This window comes from Schistocerca americana, chromosome 6 (genome assembly GCF_021461395.2).
Source record: "Schistocerca americana isolate TAMUIC-IGC-003095 chromosome 6, iqSchAmer2.1, whole genome shotgun sequence".
In the NCBI taxonomy this organism is placed as follows: Eukaryota; Metazoa; Arthropoda; class Insecta; order Orthoptera; family Acrididae; genus Schistocerca; species Schistocerca americana.
Genome location: NC_060124.1, coordinates 524,301,967 through 524,321,254, shown reverse-complemented (window position 1 = coordinate 524,321,254; position 19,288 = coordinate 524,301,967). Strand labels below are relative to the sequence as shown.

At 39.6% G+C, this 19,288-nt stretch overlaps 1 long non-coding RNA gene across 1 annotated transcript in view; it reads left to right on the top strand.

The window, feature by feature from the left end:
- The window catches only part of LOC124619888, a 41,972-nt gene that overhangs the window by 15,003 nt on the left and 7,681 nt on the right, over positions 1 to 19,288 (top strand). Inside the window, exon 2 of the long non-coding RNA XR_006980159.1 lies at positions 9,182 to 9,256. This is a non-coding gene — a long non-coding RNA (uncharacterized LOC124619888). The remainder of the gene's footprint in view (positions 1 to 9,181; positions 9,257 to 19,288) is intronic.

Genomic DNA, 19,288 nt, shown 5'->3' with positions numbered 1-19,288 from the left:
AACAGCTGCCTCAGGACTGGATACTTCCCAGAGCCATGGAAGATTGCCAGAATAGTGCCAATACCAAAACCGGGCAAGGATCTCTCACACCCTGACAGCTACAGACCCATAAGTTTACTACCGACGCTGGGAAAGGTACTGGAACGTGTCCTACTGAAACGCCTGCTGGACATCCTTGTGGCACACAACATCATCCGACCGGAGCAGTTTGTCTTCCAGGCGAAGCTATCGGCTGAGTTACAACTACTGCGCATCACGGAATCTATCCAGGACAATTTCAACAAGAAACGACATACTACTGGAGTCTTTCTCGATATAGAGAAGCCTTACGATAAAGTATGGCGACGCAACTAGATTTAGTGGACCACTGAACCCACATGAACAAAATAACGGTCAATGCGGAAAAACCAAAGTTATTGTCTTCACACGTCGGAGACCCATCGTCAATGACCGCCTGCGGATATCAGACCAGCCACTCCCCTGGGCAACAACTGTAAAATACCTGGGAGTGCATCTAGACGCCAAACTGTTGTATAGTCATCACATTATGGAGAAGAAGACGTCTGGCCTCAAAATGCTGGGAGCTCTCCTCCCCTTTCTGAAGAGCTCATGCCTCAGCCAACGCACGAAACTCCAGTTGTACCATGCCACAGTCGAACCATCCATTTTGTATGGATCGACCTCTTGGGGTACTACGTGTGCCACGAACTACAAGCAGTTACAGGTTGTACAAAGCAGATGCCTACGATGGATCACAGGAGCCCAATGGTGGATCCGAAATCAAGACATTCATTTGAGCCTTAAGCGAATCTTACCTCTCAGACAAGGTCAAGGAGAAGGCACGAACCTTATTTCGGAAGTTGGACATGATACGTGACAGTACACCACAACTCACCACAGTAGGGGCGGTAGAACCCTTACGCAACCACAAATATAAAGTACCGAAGGCGATAGTATTTGAGCCTCCGTAAATGATATCCCTACGTAATTCTCCATAATTTAAGGACATATCGTCCTTTAGCACTTCTACACACATGTTATCAAACACACACCAAAAGCAGCGAGTTAAAGGACGCTTCTGTGTGCCCAAACTAAAGCTGAAAGAAGAATAAATAAATAAAGAGAAAATTTTTACCCCTTCCATCATTCCCTATAGAAGTAAAAATCAACGAAGTTGATCGACTTCAGCACCACCAAAAAAAAAAAAAAAAAAAAAAAAAAAAAAAAAAAAAAAAAAAAAAAAAAAAAAAAACAAATGAGGCTTTTGGCGCCTCACCTTTTACTGTTTGTCTTCTATGAAAGGCGGACTCGGACTTGCTGCGTTCCACAACTGTATTTTATATTTTATGTGAAAATATTGAGTGATTATGCTAATTGTTATTTTTTCCAATCAGAAAACATGTAGTTTCTTGTAACTGATATCGAACAGACAGCGTCAAGAGGACATTTTGACTGTTATGTATAAAGTATTTAACCACAATGGTCATCTATTGTAATTTAATATGAAAAAGTACGTAACATTAAAAAAAAGTGTGTTAAAGATAAGTGTGCTTATTTTCGTAAATTAACCTTGATGATTCCATCTCCTTATTTAACCGAATGATAATTATTGTTTGTGTTACTTCATCATCAGAAATTACGATCACGCTGATGGGCCGAACGCAGCATGAGGCAGAAGGAACATTATCGTTTTCCTATTATTTCTGAACCAACTTTTTTGTGTAGTGTTGCATTTCTTTTAAAGTCTATAAATCTTCTGGTCCCTTAGTGTTGATCCGGGTATGACTACGCGACTATAAAAATGCACAGAAATGATGTTTCTTCCGAACGATCTCAAATATATATATCAATATGCTGCTCTTATTCAGGTATTTAATGGTCAACGTATGTTATTATAATAGCGTAATAAATCCCTGATTCTGTTGCCAAGTGGCCCACCAAAATATTCACTTTTTCGACATTAAAAAAAAGTAACAGTTCTTTTTATTTTCGTCTCCCAAGAGCAACGCTACAAATTGCACTGTATCTCTGGGAGATATTGTGAATTGCGAGTAACTTGCAGAAATAACTGCGGCTTGCGAGTAACTCATGGGAGTAGCTAAAGCTTGTGAGAATCTTGTGGAGTATGTATGACTCGTATGAATCTTGCAGCAGTGATTATGATGTGATGTAAATTCCAGTGGCAACTATGCCTTGTTAATAACTTGCTGGAGTAACTATGACTTGAAAGTAAGCTTTGGATGTAGTTCTCACGTGCAGTTAATTTCTGGTAGGAGCTATTACTTACACATAGCAATTATGTGAGGAACTATGGATTAAATGTTAGTCCTAGTATTTACAGGTGGTTTTTGAGGGTAACTATGCTTTTATGAGTACTTTGTAGGGGTAAATATGAACTACAGGTAACTTGAAGGACCAACTATGACTTGCAACAGACTTGCAAAATTCACTATGAGTTGCAAAACTTTTTTGTGAGTAACTGCGACTTACAAATAACTATTGCTAGTAACTTTGATTTGCAAGCAAATTGCAGGTGTAAATACTGGATGCAACTAACAAGGGGGTCTAATTATGAATTTTGTGGTGTTTGTAGAAATAAATATGGTGGGACGTATGAAACTATTTGTTGCAAGTAATGTGCTTGAGTAACTATGACCAGCAAATATATTGCAAGGGTAACTATGAAGCTGTAGCAGCGCATCGAAAGCTAAGTACTGATTAATTGTTTGTGTATAGTATTTTATTTAGGAACTTTAGTAGTCTTCAACCGGTGTTCTTGGTGTTTTCCGGTGAAATAACTTCAGAAGAAATTTTTGCGAACTGCTTTCAGTTTCGTTACTGTCATTAGACGTTTGATTTTCTTTCTGTGTTAGTGTTTTGTTATATTCTCTTTTGTTGTTGATTAATACTGTCAATAATAATATTTACTTCCCTTGTAGAGCAAGTTTGTGATTATTGTAGTCAGTTTTTAACATCTTCTTAGATAAAGTTGTTTTCTTGTTTCAATAATTGTAAAATTTTACCATGAGTGAGAAGTGTGGGCTTTGCTGTAGGTTCGTGAGTAGTGGATTGCGGTGTGAGACTTGTTCGAAGTATTTTCACTGGGGGGAATCCAGTGGGGAAGCCAGTGGGCATTCTGGTGAGATCCTCTCCTGGAACTGCAGGTTATGTAGCAAGAGTAAGTTGATAGAGGAGCAGGAGCGTAAGATCTGTGCCCTTCAGGTGCAGTTGAAAAACGCACAGGAGGAGCTAGATAGGATGAGGAGGGAGAAGGGGGTTGGGGAATGGGATCTGGCTGTTGGCAAGAGATCTGCTAGGAGAAGGAGATTTTCAGATAGTTTTACTATTGGTGTTTGTAATAGATATGACCAACTGTCAGAGTCTAGTGGAGAGGAATCTCTAGTAGCTGTAGATGTAGGGAGTATGCAGCAGACCTCAGCAGTTACAGTGGCTAGGACAGTTGCAAAGTCTAAGAGAAAGAAGAAGGTTCTGCTGTTAGGTAGTTCTCATGGTAGAGGTGTAGGCCAGCGGTTGCAGGAAGTTTTGGGGAGTGAGTACCAGGTCACCAGCATTGTGAAGCCTAATGCAGGATTGGCTCAGGTGACTTTTAACATAGGGGGGTTATGTAGGGGTTTTACTAAAGAGGATCAGGTAGTGATTGTGGGTGGGGCTGGTAATAGTATTGATAGGGATGGGGAGTATGACATAGATGGTGACCTGGAAAAGATAGCCACTCAGACTGGCAACACGAATGTGCATTTCGTGGAACCGTTTCAGCGTCACGATCGGCTCCATCTTAATACAGCCGTCAGGCGTAATAACATGAGACTTGGGGGTGCGCTGATGACAGAAGGCATGAGTCACATTTCAGTGGTGTCGGTGGAGTCTATCAGCAGGACGGGTTTCACTAGACATGGCCTGCACCTCAACAGGTATGGGAAGGGGAGGTTGGCAAAACTTATAGGTGACAGCATAGGAGGGGGTGGTGGGATCACTCATGGGAAAATTCCGGTAGTTGTGGGTGTTGGAGCTGTACCTTTTTTAGATTGAAGTCAGCTGATAGGTATTCCTGCTTAAGGGAAGTCTCTCTAACAAAGAAACCACTTTCTACAAAGCTTGGGTATCCGATTAATGAGGGAATTAGTATATTTCATCAAAATATACAAGGTATTAGAGATAAAGTTAGTGAACTGCTTATAGATGTTGACTCTGAAATTATTGGTATATCTGAACACTTCTTAAATAAGGAGATAATTCAGAGGCTTCCTTTACCAGGATACGGGTTGGCTGGCAGCTTTCCTAGGAGCTCTTTGCGGTGTGGGGGAGTAGCCATGTATGTGAAAAACGGTATCCCATTTGAGTTTATTGATGTTTCAAAGTACTGCACTGAAAAGGTGTTTGAATGTTGTGCAGGTGTGGTTAAATTTAGTGGAGCTAAACTTCTTACTGTTGTTATTTATAGATCCCCAGACTCTGATTTCACAACATTTTTGCTAAAGCTAGAGGAGGTTCTTGGTTCACTTTATAGGAAGTACAAAAAGTTAGTTATATGTGGTGACTTCAATATTAATTGTATAAGTGATTGTGCAAGGAAAAGGATGCTGGTAGACCTCCTTAATTCATATAATCTTATGCAAACTGTATTCTTTCCAACGAGAGTGCAAGGGAACAGTAGAACAACCATAGACAATATTTTTGTTCATTCGTCATTATTGGAAGGGCATTCTGTTAGCAAAAAGGTGAATGTCCTTTCAGATCATGATGCACAAATTTTAAGTCTAAATGATTTTTGTGCTGCAACACATGTTAAATATAGTTACCAACTTTTTAGGAAAGCTGATCCAGTTGCTGTACAGACTTTTGTAAACCTTATCAAGGAACAAGAGTGGCAAGATGTTTATAGTGCTGATACAGTAGACAATAAATATAATGCTTTCCTCAAGACTTTTCTCGTGCTCTTTGAAAGTTGCTTTCCGTTAGAACGTTCAAAACAGGGTACTAGCACAAACAGGCAGCCTGGGTGGCTGACTAAAGGGATAAGAATATCTTGTAGAACAAAGTGGCAATTATATCAAAACGTTAGTAACAGCAAAATCTAAATGCAGCAGCCCATTACAAACAGTATTGTAAGGTGCTTAAAAAGTCATTAGGAAGGCAAAAAGTATGTGGTATGCAGATAGAATAGCTAAGTCTCAGGATAAAATTAAAACCATATGGTCAGTCGTAAAGGAAGTGGCTGGTCTGCAGAGACGGGTCGAGAATATAGAATCAGTGCGTAGTGGGGATGTCCGTGTTACTGATAAGTTGCATATATGTACAGTACTTAATAATCACTTTCTGAATATAGCAGGTGAACTAAATAGAAACCTAGTCATATAGCGCTCTTAGAAAAAAGTGTTCCGAGACTGTTACCTGAAATGCTCCTCCATGATACTGACAAGAGGGAGATTGAGTTAATAATTAAATCACTAATGACCAAGAACTCTCATGGATATGACGGGGTATCTAGCAGAATACTGAAGTATTGTTCCACGTATGTTAGCACAGTACTTAGCCATATCTGTAACTTTTCCTTTAGGAGTGGTCGGTTTCCTGACCGATTAAAGTACTCAGTAGTGAAGCCACTTTATAAAAAGGGAGACAGGGATAATGTTGACAATTATAGACCTATTTCTATGCCATCGGTGTTTGCTAAAGTTATCGAGAGGGTTGCATATACAAGGTTACTGCAGCATTTAAATTCACATAATTTGCTGTCAAATGTACAGTTTGGTTTTAGAAATGGCTTAACAACTGAAAATGCTATAGTCTCTTTTCTCTGTGAGGTTTTGGACGGATTAAATAAAAGGTTGCGAACGTTAGGTGTTTTCTTTGATTTAACAAAGGCTTTTGACCACAAAATATTACTGCAGAAGTTGGAACATTATGGAGTAAGGGGAGTAGCTTACAATTGGTTCGCCTCCTACTTTAAGAACAGAAAGCAGAAGGTAATCCTCCGCAATATTGAGAGTGGTAATGATGTTCAGTCCCAATGGGGCACTGTTAAATGGGGCGTTCCCCAAGGGTTAGTGCTGGGGCCACTGCTGTTTCTTATTTATATAAATGATATGCCTTCTAGTATTACAGGTGATTCAAAAATATTTCTGTTTGCTGATGACACCACCTTGGTAGTGAAGGATCTTGTGTGTAATATTGAAACATTATCAAATAATGTAGTTCAGGATATAAGTTCGTGGCTTGTGGAAAATAATTTGATGCTAAATCACATTAAGACTCAGTTTTTACGGTTTCTAACTCACAATTCAACAAGAACTGACATTTTAATCAGACAGAATGGGCATGGTATAAGCAAGACAGAACAGTTCAAGTTCCTAGGCGTACGGATAGATAGTAAGCTGTTGTGGAAAGCCCATGTTCAGGATCTTGTTCAGAAACTAAATCCCGCTTTATTTACCATTAGAACAGTATCTGAAATAAGTGACATTTCAACACGAAAAGTAGTATACTTCGCATATTTTCATACGCTTATGTCATATGGTACTATTTTTTGGGGTAATTCTTCTGATTCAGAAAGGGTATTTTTGGCTCAAAAACGGGCTGTTCGAGCTATGTATGGTGTAAGTTCGAAAACCTCTTGTCGACCCCTATTCAATAGTCTGGGAATTTTATCATTGCCCTCACAGTATGTATTTTCTTTAATGTCGTTTGTTGTTAGCAATATTAGCTTATTCCCAAGAGTTAGCAGCTTTCACTCAGTTAATACTAGGCAGAAATCAAATCTGCGTGTGGAATGCACTTCCTTGACTCTTGTGCAGAAAGGAGTGCAGTATTCTGCTGCATCCATTTTCAATAAGCTGCCACAAGAACTCAAAAATCTTAGCAGTAGCCCAAACACTTTTAAGTCTAAACTGAAGAGTTTCCTCATGGCTCACTCCTTCTTTTCTGTCGAGGAGCTCCTGGAAGAGCTAAAAAATTAAGCAAATTCCAGTGTTACATTCTTGATTTTCTTTATTTAAACTAATGACTTGTCGCCTGAATATGTTTCTTATATTTCATTTTATCTGTTTCTACAATCGTGTTATAATTTCATGTATTGACTCGTTCCATGACCATGGAGACTTCTCCTAAATGTGGTCCCACGGAACAATAAATAAATAAATAAATATGTGACTATTTTGCAGAAGTACCTATGATTTAGAAGTAACTTGTTGCAGTAGTTATGACTTGTGAATAACCTGCAAGAGTAATTACTATCTGTGAGTTACCTGCGGGAGTAACTGTGATTTGCAAGGAACCTGTGGGAGAAGCTATGACTTGCAAGCGGCCTGTGCGTCTAACTATGAATTGCAATTGACATGCAGGAACAACAGTAGCTTGGGAGGTAGCTCCTGGAGTAACTATGACTTGCAATTAACCTGTGGGAATAACAATGATTTGCAAGTGACCTGTGGGAGTAACTATGACTTGCAAATAACCTGAGGAACTAAGTATGCCTTGCAAGGGACCTGCAGGATAACTATGACTTGAGAGAGATTTTTGGGGTAACTATTGCAAGTGAGTAACCTGCAGGAGAAACTATGACTTGCAAGGAACCTGAGAGATAACTATGACTTGAAAGTAACCTGGGAATTAACTATGACTTGCAAGTAACCTGTGGGAGTAATAGTGAGAAGTGACTAACCCTTAGGAGTAAACATGACTTGTGAGTATCCTGCTGGAGGAACCTGTGGGAGAAGCTATGACTTACAAGCAGCCTGTGCGTCTAACTATGAATTGCAATAGACATGCAGGAACAACTTAACTTGCAAGAAACCTTGCAGGAGTAACTATGTGTTGCGCGGAACCTGTGGGGGTAACTACAACTTTCGAGTAACATGAGGGAATGTCTACAACTTCTGAATAACTTGCAGGTTTAGCTATTACTAGTGAGAAACATCTGGGAGTAACCATGACTTACGAGTAACCTGCAAGTTAAACTATGACCTGCATATTCACTGCAGACATAACTATGACATACAAGTAACCAGCAGAAGTGACTATGACCTATGAGAAACAGGTGGGAGAAACTATGAACTTTGAGTAACCTGTGGGAGTAACTATCTCCATCAAGCAGACTGTGGGAATAACTGACACTTGGGAGACACCTGTAGGAGTGACTACAATTTCGAGTGACATGCAGGAGAAACTATGATTTATGAGTAACCCACATGTGTCACTATTAGTTGCAAGTTACCAGCAGGAGTAACAGTGATTTGTGGGTAATCTGTGGGAGTAACTATGATTTGTGAATAAACAGTGGCAGCAACAATGATTTGTGAATAACTTGAATGAGTGACTATGTCATGCATGTATCATGCAGGAGTAACTATGAATTGTGAGGTACTTGTGGGAGAAACTATGAATTGTGAATGGGTTGTAGGAGAAAGTATGAATTGTGAGCAACTTGTACAAAAACTATGAATTGTGAAGAACATGTAAGGGAAACTATGAATTTTGAGAGATTTCTGGGAGAAACTATGCATTGTGAGTAACTCATGGTAGTAACAGTGGTTTGTGAGTAACTTTCAGAAGGACCTATGCCTTGCAGGTGACTTTTGTGAATCTTGCTGCAGTAATTGTGATATTGGATAAAATTGGATATGACCATGTCATGCCCATAACTTGCTGGAGTAACTATGAGGTGCAGGTAACTTTTTGCAGTCACATTAATATGCATGTAACCTGTGTTAAGAGCTATGACTTATAATTAGAAATTATGATTTATGAGGTGCTTCAGTAACAATGGAATGCACAATACAACTATTATTTTCATGGGGCTTGTGGGGGTAACTACACTACATGGGTAAATTGCAGTATTAACTATGACACACAGGTACTTGTAAGCCTAGCTGTGGCTTGTTCCAAACTCACACAATTAACTATGAACAGCAAGTAATATTTTCAAGTAACTGCATCTTACAAATAAATATCGAAATTAATTTTATTTGTGAGGAACTTGCAGATGTAAATACAGCATGTGACTAACTAATGGGTATAAATATGACTTACATGTACCTATTGCACATAACTGTGACTTGTGACTGACTTAGACAAGTAACTATGTTTAGCAAGTAATGTGTGGGGGCAATTATAACTTGCAACTAACTTTCAGGAGTGACTAAGAATTGTGATTATTTTGCAGACATAACTATGAGATGTGAGTAACCTGAAAGACCAAATACGGCCTGTGTGTAACCTGCAGGAATAACTATGAATTGTGAGTAACATGTGGGAATAACTATGAAATACAAGGAACCTACAGTGGTAACTAAATATGACTAGTGAGTAACCTGCAGGGATAGCTATGACTTGGGAGCAACCTACTGGGATAATTGTGATTTGAAAAAACATTTGAGAGTAATTATGAGTTACAAGTAACCTGCAGAAGTAACCTCAACTTACAAGTAACCTACTGGACTAACTATGACTTACAAATAACATCTGGGAAAATGTATGACTTGCGAGAAACCTGAAGGTGCAACTATGACTAGTGAGACACTTGTAGGTGTAACCACATTTTATGAGTAACCTGTGGGAGTAACTATGAATTGTGAGTGAAATGTGAAGCTAATTATGACTTTTAGGAACCTGCAGGTGAAACTATAGTTGGCAAGTACACACCAGCAGAAAATATGACTTGTGTGTTACCTGCAGCAGTAACGATGCTTTACAAGTAACCAGTGGCAGTAACTATCACTTGTGAGTAACCTCTAGGAGTAACAATAACTTGCAAGAATGCTGTTGGAATAATCATTATATGTGAGGGGTCGACAGGAGTACCTAAGACATGTGAGGAACCTGTAGGAGTAACTATGATTTGCAAGTAAGTAGCCAGAGTAACTATGAACTGTGAGTAATCTGCAGGACTAACTATGACTTGCAAGTATCCTACAGGTCTAACTATGAGTTCTGATTACCTGCAGGAGTAACTATGACTTGTGAGTAACCAGTGGGAGTAACTGGGTCATGCTATTATTCTGCAGCAGTAACAACCCAATGGAATTGTCCTCATACATGGCACACATGTTTGTAACTGCATCCACTGCTGTCACCCCACCACTAAACTCAAATGTAAGAATGTGTTGGATATGTTCTGATACCCCCACTTGGTACTCCGTTTTGTAGTGATCACATCTCCACTATCTCCAAATGGCAAAATGACAATATGTAATCTCAAATAGCAGCAGTGAACTAAAAAAAAATTATATATATATATATGTATATATATATATATATATATATATTAAGGTGATAAATAAACCCATAGCAACCAGGATACCAACACGCTGAACAAAATCACTTTGAACTTATGCACCAACCTGTACATCTGACATCACATGTACACTCCGCAGATCACAGTGAAGTTCATGACAGAGGCTACATCCCACTCTAAAAGTTATTAAGGATTTTTCCTTTTCTTTCATGTATGGAACATGGGAAGAATGATTGTATAAATATCTTCGCATATGCTGTAATTAATCTAATCTTGCTCTCATAATTTCAATGGGAGTGATATGTTGGGGGCTTGTTGTATATTCTTAGAGTCATCATTTAAAGTCATTCTTGAAACTATGTTAATAGACTTTCTAAGCATTGTTTGCATCTAACTTCAAGAGTCTGCAAATTCAATTTCTTCAGCTTCTCTGAGACATCCTTCCATGGATCCAACAGTCTGCCCCAATAGCTGAATGGTCATGGTGATGGACTGCCATCCTAAGGGGGGCAGGTTCGATTCCAGGCTGGGTCAAGGATTTTCTCCACTCAGGGGCTGGGTGCTGAGTTGTCTTCATCATCATTTCATCACCATCTGGTGTGCAGGTCACCCAATGTGGCATTGAATATAATAAGACCTGCACCAAGGCGGCCAGACCTGCCCCGTAAGGGGCCTCCCAGCCAATGACGCCAAACGCTCATTTCCATTTTCATGGATCCAACAAACCTGTGACCATTCATGCCATCCTTGTCTGCATGCATTGAATATCCTCTGTTAGTCCTATTTGGTGCAGGTCCTATACAGCTGAGTAATATTCTAGGCTGGGTCGCATGAGTTATTTGAAAGCATTTCCCTCGTAGGCTGATTTGCACTTCCCAGTATTCCGCCAATAAACTGAACTCTACCACCTGCTTTACCCGTGACTGGGCCTATGTGATCATTACATTTTGTATCCCTCAAAGTGGTACACTCAGGTATTTGTATTAGTTGGTAGATTCCAGCCATGACTCACTGACTATAGTCGTAGGATCATACATTTTTGGTTTTGTTTTGGGAAGTGCACACTTTTATATTTCTCAACATTTTTAAGCATATTACCAATATTTGCACCAATTTGAAATCTTATCAAGCCTCTTTCAGGCAGTACTTCCCTGTAGATAATTGCATCATCTGCAGTCTGATGTTAATATTGTCTGCAAAATAATTAATATACAACTTGAACAATGAGGGTTCCAACACACTTCCGTGTGCACACCCAAAGTTACTTCGACAGCTGTCAATGACTCTCCATCCGAGGTAACTTGCTTCGTCTGCCCCAGCAAGAAAACCTCAATCCAGCAACAAATTTTGCTTGAAGCCCCATGTGATTTTACTTAATTGACAATGGGCATTGTTGTGGTACTTAGTCAAATGCTTTTCAGAAATCAAGAAATACTGAAGCTACCCAACTACTTTGATCCAAAGCATTCACCAAGTCATGTGAGAAAAGTGTGAGTTGGCTTTCACATGATCTATGTTTCTGGTACCCATGCCAGTTAGCTGGAAATCATTATGTTCGAGATATCCCACTAAATTTAAGCTCAGAATATGTTCTAACATTCTATATCACATCTATGTCAAGGGTATTGGATGGTAGTTTTGTGGATAACTTCTACTACCCTTCTTGCAAACAAGTTTGACTTGTGTTTTTTTCACACTACTGGGCTAACTCAGCCATAAATTTGGTATAGAAACTAACAGGGATTCCATCAGGACCTAGAGCTTTGTTCAGTTTTTATGAATTCAGCTGTTTGTCAATGCCACTAACACTAATATCTATTTCACTCATCTTTTCAGAAGTTCAGATATTAAATAGGGACAGGTCTCCTGGATTTTCCTTTGTAGAGGAAAATTTAAAAATGAAGTTAAAAATTCCTGCTTTTGCTTTGCCACCCTCAATTTCAGTTCCTGTCTCTTCAGTGAGTGTCTGGGCATCAAGTTTGGTGCCACTAACAGCCTTTACATGTGACCAAATGCCTAAAAATGTGTCCTATCAACCAGGTATTTCTTTTTTTTAATCAGTATGCCCCTTAGATGAGTGGTCAGTGCATCTGACTGTCATGCAGTAGGCCTGGGTTCAGTTTTTGGCCAGGTCAGATTTTCTCCACTTGGACACATGATGTTGTGTTGTCCACATCATTACATTGTAATCAACATAAAAGTCACCCAATGTAATGTCAACTGAAGAGACTTGCAACTGTGTGGCTGAACTTCCCTGGTGTGGACTCCTGGCTAACACCATCTGATCATTCCATTTTTTTTTAATCAAATTGTTCCATACATTTCTTTTCTTCTCAGTTTGACTCAGTATCTCTCCAATAGCACACATCAATGAATAACGTCTTCTCTCATGAAATATAATTTCAATTTCTTCATCTGTGGTGCTCAATGAAAAACATGGACACACTAAAATAGGAGGTGAGTTTTGCTATTTGGACAGAAAAGTAAGTTATGAGGCCCAAGCAGAGAGGGTTAAAAATATTTTCAGCATTCTCCTGTACCACCACACTTCAAAAGCTTCTACTAACTCTTTACCTCAACCATTTATTGTCCATATTTCATTTCCATACAAGACTATACTCCAGATAAATACCTTCAGAAAAGACTTAATTTATTTTCCTCCTACATCAATGTTCATTACACTTTGGTCTTCTCTCTTCAGCTAGCTCTACAAATGAAGAGGTAAACAATGTATGATGAGATAAAAGAAATCACTGAGATAGACAAGAGAGAAAAAGAATTCATCCAAGTATTAGCGAATTTTTAAACCTAATTTATATTCCTGTAAACTACTCAATACCTCTACTGTATGGTGTATTGTTGTCTTCACTCTTAAATTATTTGATGAAGTGCAGATTGTTGTGATCCAATGCCTGGAAATGAGTGCCCCTAACAGGAAAGCTGGTAAGCTGTTTGCATGCCATTTTTGTTAGTACCAAGGAAAATGGTTGAAGGATTGTGAAACCATGAGTATGCAAAAAGGTGTTGGGTGTCCACGCTTCATTATGTAATATTGAGGACTAAGGCTTGCTCATTACATAAACCAGGATAGGCTTTGATCTGTCGCAGAATTGGTGACATAATACAGCATTCCATAGTAGATGACGACTGCGTGACTCTGAATGTTGAGCCAAAGGAAAGAAATTGTAATTGCAGTGGGCATCGGAAATCAAGACTGGGCTCCCAATCAATGAAAATGTGTCCCCTTGTCAGTTGAATCGTGTTTCTTTTTGCATTTTGTTTATGGCCTTACATGAATACACAGTCATGCAAGCAACAGGGTGACTGATGGGAGATTAATCTGATACTACAAACAGCAAGAAAAGGGAAGACAGTAGTAAAACAGACTGTAGGAAAGGAATAAAAGGAGAAGCCACCTGGTAGACTTTTGCACAGAGCATAATTTAATCTTTGCAAACACTTTATTTAAGAACAATGAACTCAGGTTTTATTCATGGAGGAGAACTGGACACCACAAAAGTTTTCAGACTGATTATATAACATCAACTTCCAGCAGGAGATGTGGAATTTAACCATAATTTATTACCAACTGCAGATTAAAACAGAAGAAATTGCAGGAGGGTAGAAAATTAAGAAGATGAGAACTGGATAACTTTAAAGAAGCAGGCATCATTCAAAGTTTTAAAGGATGTACTAAGCAACGTCTGATGGAAACATGGCAAAGAAATACAGTGGAAGATGAATGGATAGCCATGAGAGATGAAATAGTGAGGGCAGCAGAGAATCAAATCAGTAAAACTACCAGACCCAGTAAAAATCCTTGGATATCACATGAGATAATGAATTTGCTTAAAAAGAGGAGAGAACATAAACATGCAGGAAACAAAGCAGGGAAAGAGGAATACATGCTTTAAATAATGATATTGAAACTCAGTGCAAAATTGCTAAGCAGGTATCTTCTGAGGACAAATGTGAGGCTGCAGAAGCATGCATGCAGTGACTCACATAGATCCACACATGAGCTCTGGGCATGCAGCCATAAGGCACACCACCAAAGTTGACAGACAAAGCTAGAAGTTTGACAACTGTCAGAGGTCATCACTTTTAGAGACATACACAGGCTCTTGTCCATGCACTCTATGACCAGCCAACAGCTTTTAGAGAACTCTAACTTGCTGATATGTTTGCCTCTGCAGATGAGTTATTAGACTGTTGTTAGAATGGTTACACTAGCTGTGGAGTGGCTCAGTAAAGTTTATTGTGTCAGTCATCATGTGGTATTTTCTTGTGGGACTAAACACACTGGCAATGAGTAGGGTTATACCTTCATGTGTTTTTTATTATGCAGTTACTGTTTGCATTTAGGACATCTGTGGAGTCCTGCCCACTCATCTTTTATAGGGTGCCTAAAGGATGCTGCTGTCTTAGACAGCTATACAACAATTCAAGCAAATCACATTAATAGTTTTTATTACAATAAAGTAGACTGACAATACTTAACTATGGTTTAATATATCATGTTGCAAGCTGTTGGCAACATGCAAATAATCAATGTCTTTTGCTATATAGAATGTCCCTGCAAGTAATGGATATGGATCACAAGTAACAGATCTTCTGGTGCTCTCTTCTAGTCTGAGTCTACTAGAGTCAGTCTTCTACTGCCCCTGAAGTTGGCAGGAATGTAACTTACATTCTCTTCAGCTAGAGGTTGCTCCTATCATGGTGTGGTCCCAGTCAGCAAACTATTGGCTGACATCATCTCACAGCCTCCTCTGCTCTTGCATTCTTCATCTTTGTTCTGGTGCTTTCATTAAGTCAAAACAACATCATCACCATGATGCATCAGGCTTTGCTTGTATTGGTCTCCAAAAATTGATCTCCATTTTCTCCTCAGTTCCCATCATTTGATGAGGTGGTGAAAGACTGGGAGGTGAACAAACACTGCCTATGGCAGCATTTTCATGTCTTCCATGTTACTGATGCAGAGGTATGTCGTGCACTGTTTTTGTCATGGATGTCTCCCACCTCTCATCAAGTGTTGTGGCAATTGACCCCATTGCAGGAACCTTCCTTGCTGCTGTTTGATGTCTTATGGCCACTGTTGTCTTCCTATTATTGCTGAATTTTACCAATGCAAGAAGCAGCCAAATCCATTTTAACGCACCTGAGCCATGACCCTCTATGGCCATAGTCACAAGTACCATTTTGTCATAGACAAGTCAAAAAAATGTCATATGCAGACATTGTGGTTCACCAGATTCCACCCCAGACAAGGAAGTTTGACAATGGGCCCTTCAGTCAGACTCCCATCCCTCAAAGAGGTTTTGTCAATTGCCCAGTCGTATGTCATCCCACAAGCCACTGGAAAGTAATTAGAAACTGGTGAGGTGTCACGGTGGTATAGCCTGGCTGTGTGCACCACCTATGGGAAGGACGATTTCATGGAATTGCAACCTGGTCAATCCTGCAGTTCCTGCAGTGTGTTTATACACTGTCCCAGCTGCCATTCCCTCTTGCCATCATATGCATTGTGTTACTTCAGATATGACAAATTATAGTGTCCCCAGCATTAGACGATCTGCTGTGTTGGAAAATAATACCATATTGTTGTAGACTGTTACGCAGCAAGTCCAACACAGGTCCAGTATTCTCAGGTAGAGGGCAAAGCTCTGGCCATTATGTAAGCAGTCACTAAATTTCACATTTTCTTGTATAAGACCAAATTACAACTAATTATGAACCACAAGCCCTTAATTTTTATTATTTAGTTTGTCCACAAAGATCCCAATAGGGTCGCCCACAGGTTGCAGCAGTGGGTCTTGATCCTCTCCAAATACAACATGACATTCATTTTCATGCCACAGAGTGGTATACGATTGTAGATGCCTTATTCTGGCTGCCTGTTGGCCCAGATTCTGAGTTTGATCGGGAGAAGCTCATGTGTTTTCATTTGAATGTCATCTCCTGCCAAGTGGCAGATGGTTTTCTGATCACTAGTGCCTGAGTTGTAAAGGCAATAGCAGCCAACTCTATTCTCAAGCAGGTAGTCTGCCTTGTCCAACAGGATGCATCTTCTCATCTTCTGGGCCACTCATCTTAACTGTTTGATGACTACTTTGTGTTGCATGATTGTCTCTCAGTCCTAGATGGGGTCCTCTTCACTTCCCTGTATCACAGCTCTGCAGGTGGTCATTCCTGGGAGTTTGTAGCAGGAGGTTTAGCAGCTGTTACATGAGGGGCACTGGAGTGCTTGCTGTACCAATGCCTTCATTCACATACGTCTTTACTGGCACGGCATTGACAGAGCAGGAACACTTGGTTGCTGTGTGTCCCCAGTGTGCTAATCAATAGGTGGCTCCCAGGTTATCTTTCTCTCCGTGGCCTTCAGCCACCCAGCCCTGGAAACTCAGCCATTTTGATTTTGTAGGGCTGTTCCTGAATGTATTCTGGCTGACTGTCATTGATGATTTTTCCTGTTTGCTATTCATGGTCTGGTGCCCCTCAGCTACTACCAAGGTCACTATTCAAACTTCCTCCAATTGTTTTTCTGCTGAAGGTCTTCCAGTTACCCTCTTTCCTGACAATGGACCCCAGTTTCCATCTCAGGTGTTTCACAATTGCTGTGTGCCATGCAGTGTTCACCACATTCACTTGCCTCCTTTCCACACACAATCTAACAAAGAGAATGAGTGGATGTTTCAAAGCTTTAACACCAAGGTGAAAAACTACGGCTTGCCAGATGACTTCTATTGGTTCCCATAGCCCAGCAGGGCTTCTACATGGGTGGCAGCCAAGGATGCTGCTCCATCTCCTCCATCTTTGATCTTGCCCACCACTGCATTCTGGTTTCACACTGGGGATAGCAGTCTGGGTGCACAGCTTTTGTCGGTGCCCTGCTGGATACTGGCAGTCATTGTGCACCATAATGGTGGCACTGTCTACACCCTACACAGAGGGGAACAGGAGGTTCATTGTCATCAAAATCAGCGTAACAGTAAATGCTGAAAAATGGTTCAGACCCTATATAACTGATTGGAAAAGTGTTTGAGTAGGAGAGAGATGTGTATTAAGCTATCAGGCATCATTCATGTGGGACCAATAACATTAGGTGTCCCTCCAAGGTTCCATCTTAGTGCCCTTACTTTTTCCTGTGTATATTAATGAACTTTCATCAGTAATCTTACCACATGGCAAGTTTGCTTTGTCTGCAGATGATGCAAACATTGCAACAAATGGTAAATCGGATATAGCTTTAGGCTGGATAATGAAATTTTCATGGACATTAATAAATGGTTCTTGGCCAGTTCTCTGTCACTAAACCCTGAAAAAATGTAATATCTGAAGTTCAGAACTTGTAATAGATTTTCTACTTGTATGTGTCTGAAATATGACGCAAGCAGATGGGAGAAGTCAACAGTGTTAAATTCTTGGAATTAGAGACTGATAATAAATTTAAGTGGGAGGAGTATGCCACAGAACTGCTGAAGCACCTAATCAAATCTCTATTTCCTATGCAAATGTCACACATAGTATACTGTGCTTACTTTCATTCCATAATTTCATGCAGGATTATTTTCTGGGGTAACTCATCAAGCCAAGCAGAAGTTTCTGAGTGCAGAAATGTGCCATAGAAATTATTTGTGGTGTAAACTCAAGAACATCTTGCAGAAGGCTATTTAAGGAACTGAGGATACTAACTACTGCTTCCCAATGTATTTATCCCTTAATGAAATTTTGAAAATTTGTCATTAAAACATATATTCTTTCAAACAAACAGCTCAGTTCTTGGAATCAACACTAGAAATAAGAATAACTTTCACAAAGCTTTCAAATCATTTACTTCAGTTCCAAAAGGTGTCTACCATTCAACATTACACATTTTCAATAACATGCCAGTGGCCATTAAAAGTTCAGTTTGAGAAGAGTAAAGGATTCATTAGCGGTGAACTGCTACTCCACTTACGAATTTCTTAGCAGAACTAACTGATGTGTAAAAGTTAATAATAGAAGCTGCACCAATGCTGCGTGGGCTGCTGGGACCATGGCCGCAACTGCCAGGCTTGTCTTGACTTTCACTGTCCAGTCAGCCAGTCGAGCTGTACAGAGGCCCACCAAGCTGAACAGTTCCCTGCCAGATCCCAAGTCTGCCTGAGTTCCTGTGCAGCTTTGCTGCTCAAGTCACATTTGACAGGTGCTACCCAGTTGCAGGTATAAAACGAAATCTCTGTGGCCTGTGTGCAAGCAGTTTTGTACTTCGCACACTATTTACTGATACAGTACTTCACCTTTGGTCTTATATTAGAATAATTAAAATGGCTGTAACACCAGCAACAAGATGGTTACTTAAATATATACCCTTGCTTGTAATAGTTAAAGCAACTTTATTGTTACATGGATGTGAAAAACCTCTGAATCCTATGCTGCAATGAAAATAGTTAATTTTATTACTGGTGCTCCTAGTAATTAGTGAATTTTAAGATTGTTATATCATGGCAGGACTGTTCTCATATTGTATAATGTTTACCTTTTTTTCACCAGGTACACCATTCCCTAGTCAAAGTCTGGCTTCCAACTGTGGCTTATTTGACAGACATTATGTTAAAAATAAACACTTTAAACTTATTATTTCATGGACCAAACACAAGACTGTGTAATGTGGAAGACTGTAACAAATCATACAGTAAACACCTTGCTGTTTAGGAAAGCTATTGAAGTTCCAATCAAAATGACTTCTTCAATATCCTCCACAATTTCCTTGTAGAAAATCATCTTACTTTGGATGAAAATGTCAAAAACAAAATTAGCTAATATTTGAAGTGATTTGGGAAACTTTCAAAGATTGTTTCCCTGCTGTATCCAATAATAACAACAGGATTCACAATCACATGGAAAAGATGATAATTTAGGAATCCACATGAACCATAAATCTAAACGAGCAGCTACTCAAAACTTCCAGAGACTAAGTTACAGAAAATAAATCTTTGTCACCAATAAGTTTCTGGTTAAAGATGGAGTTTTCAATGCTGTCAAATAAAG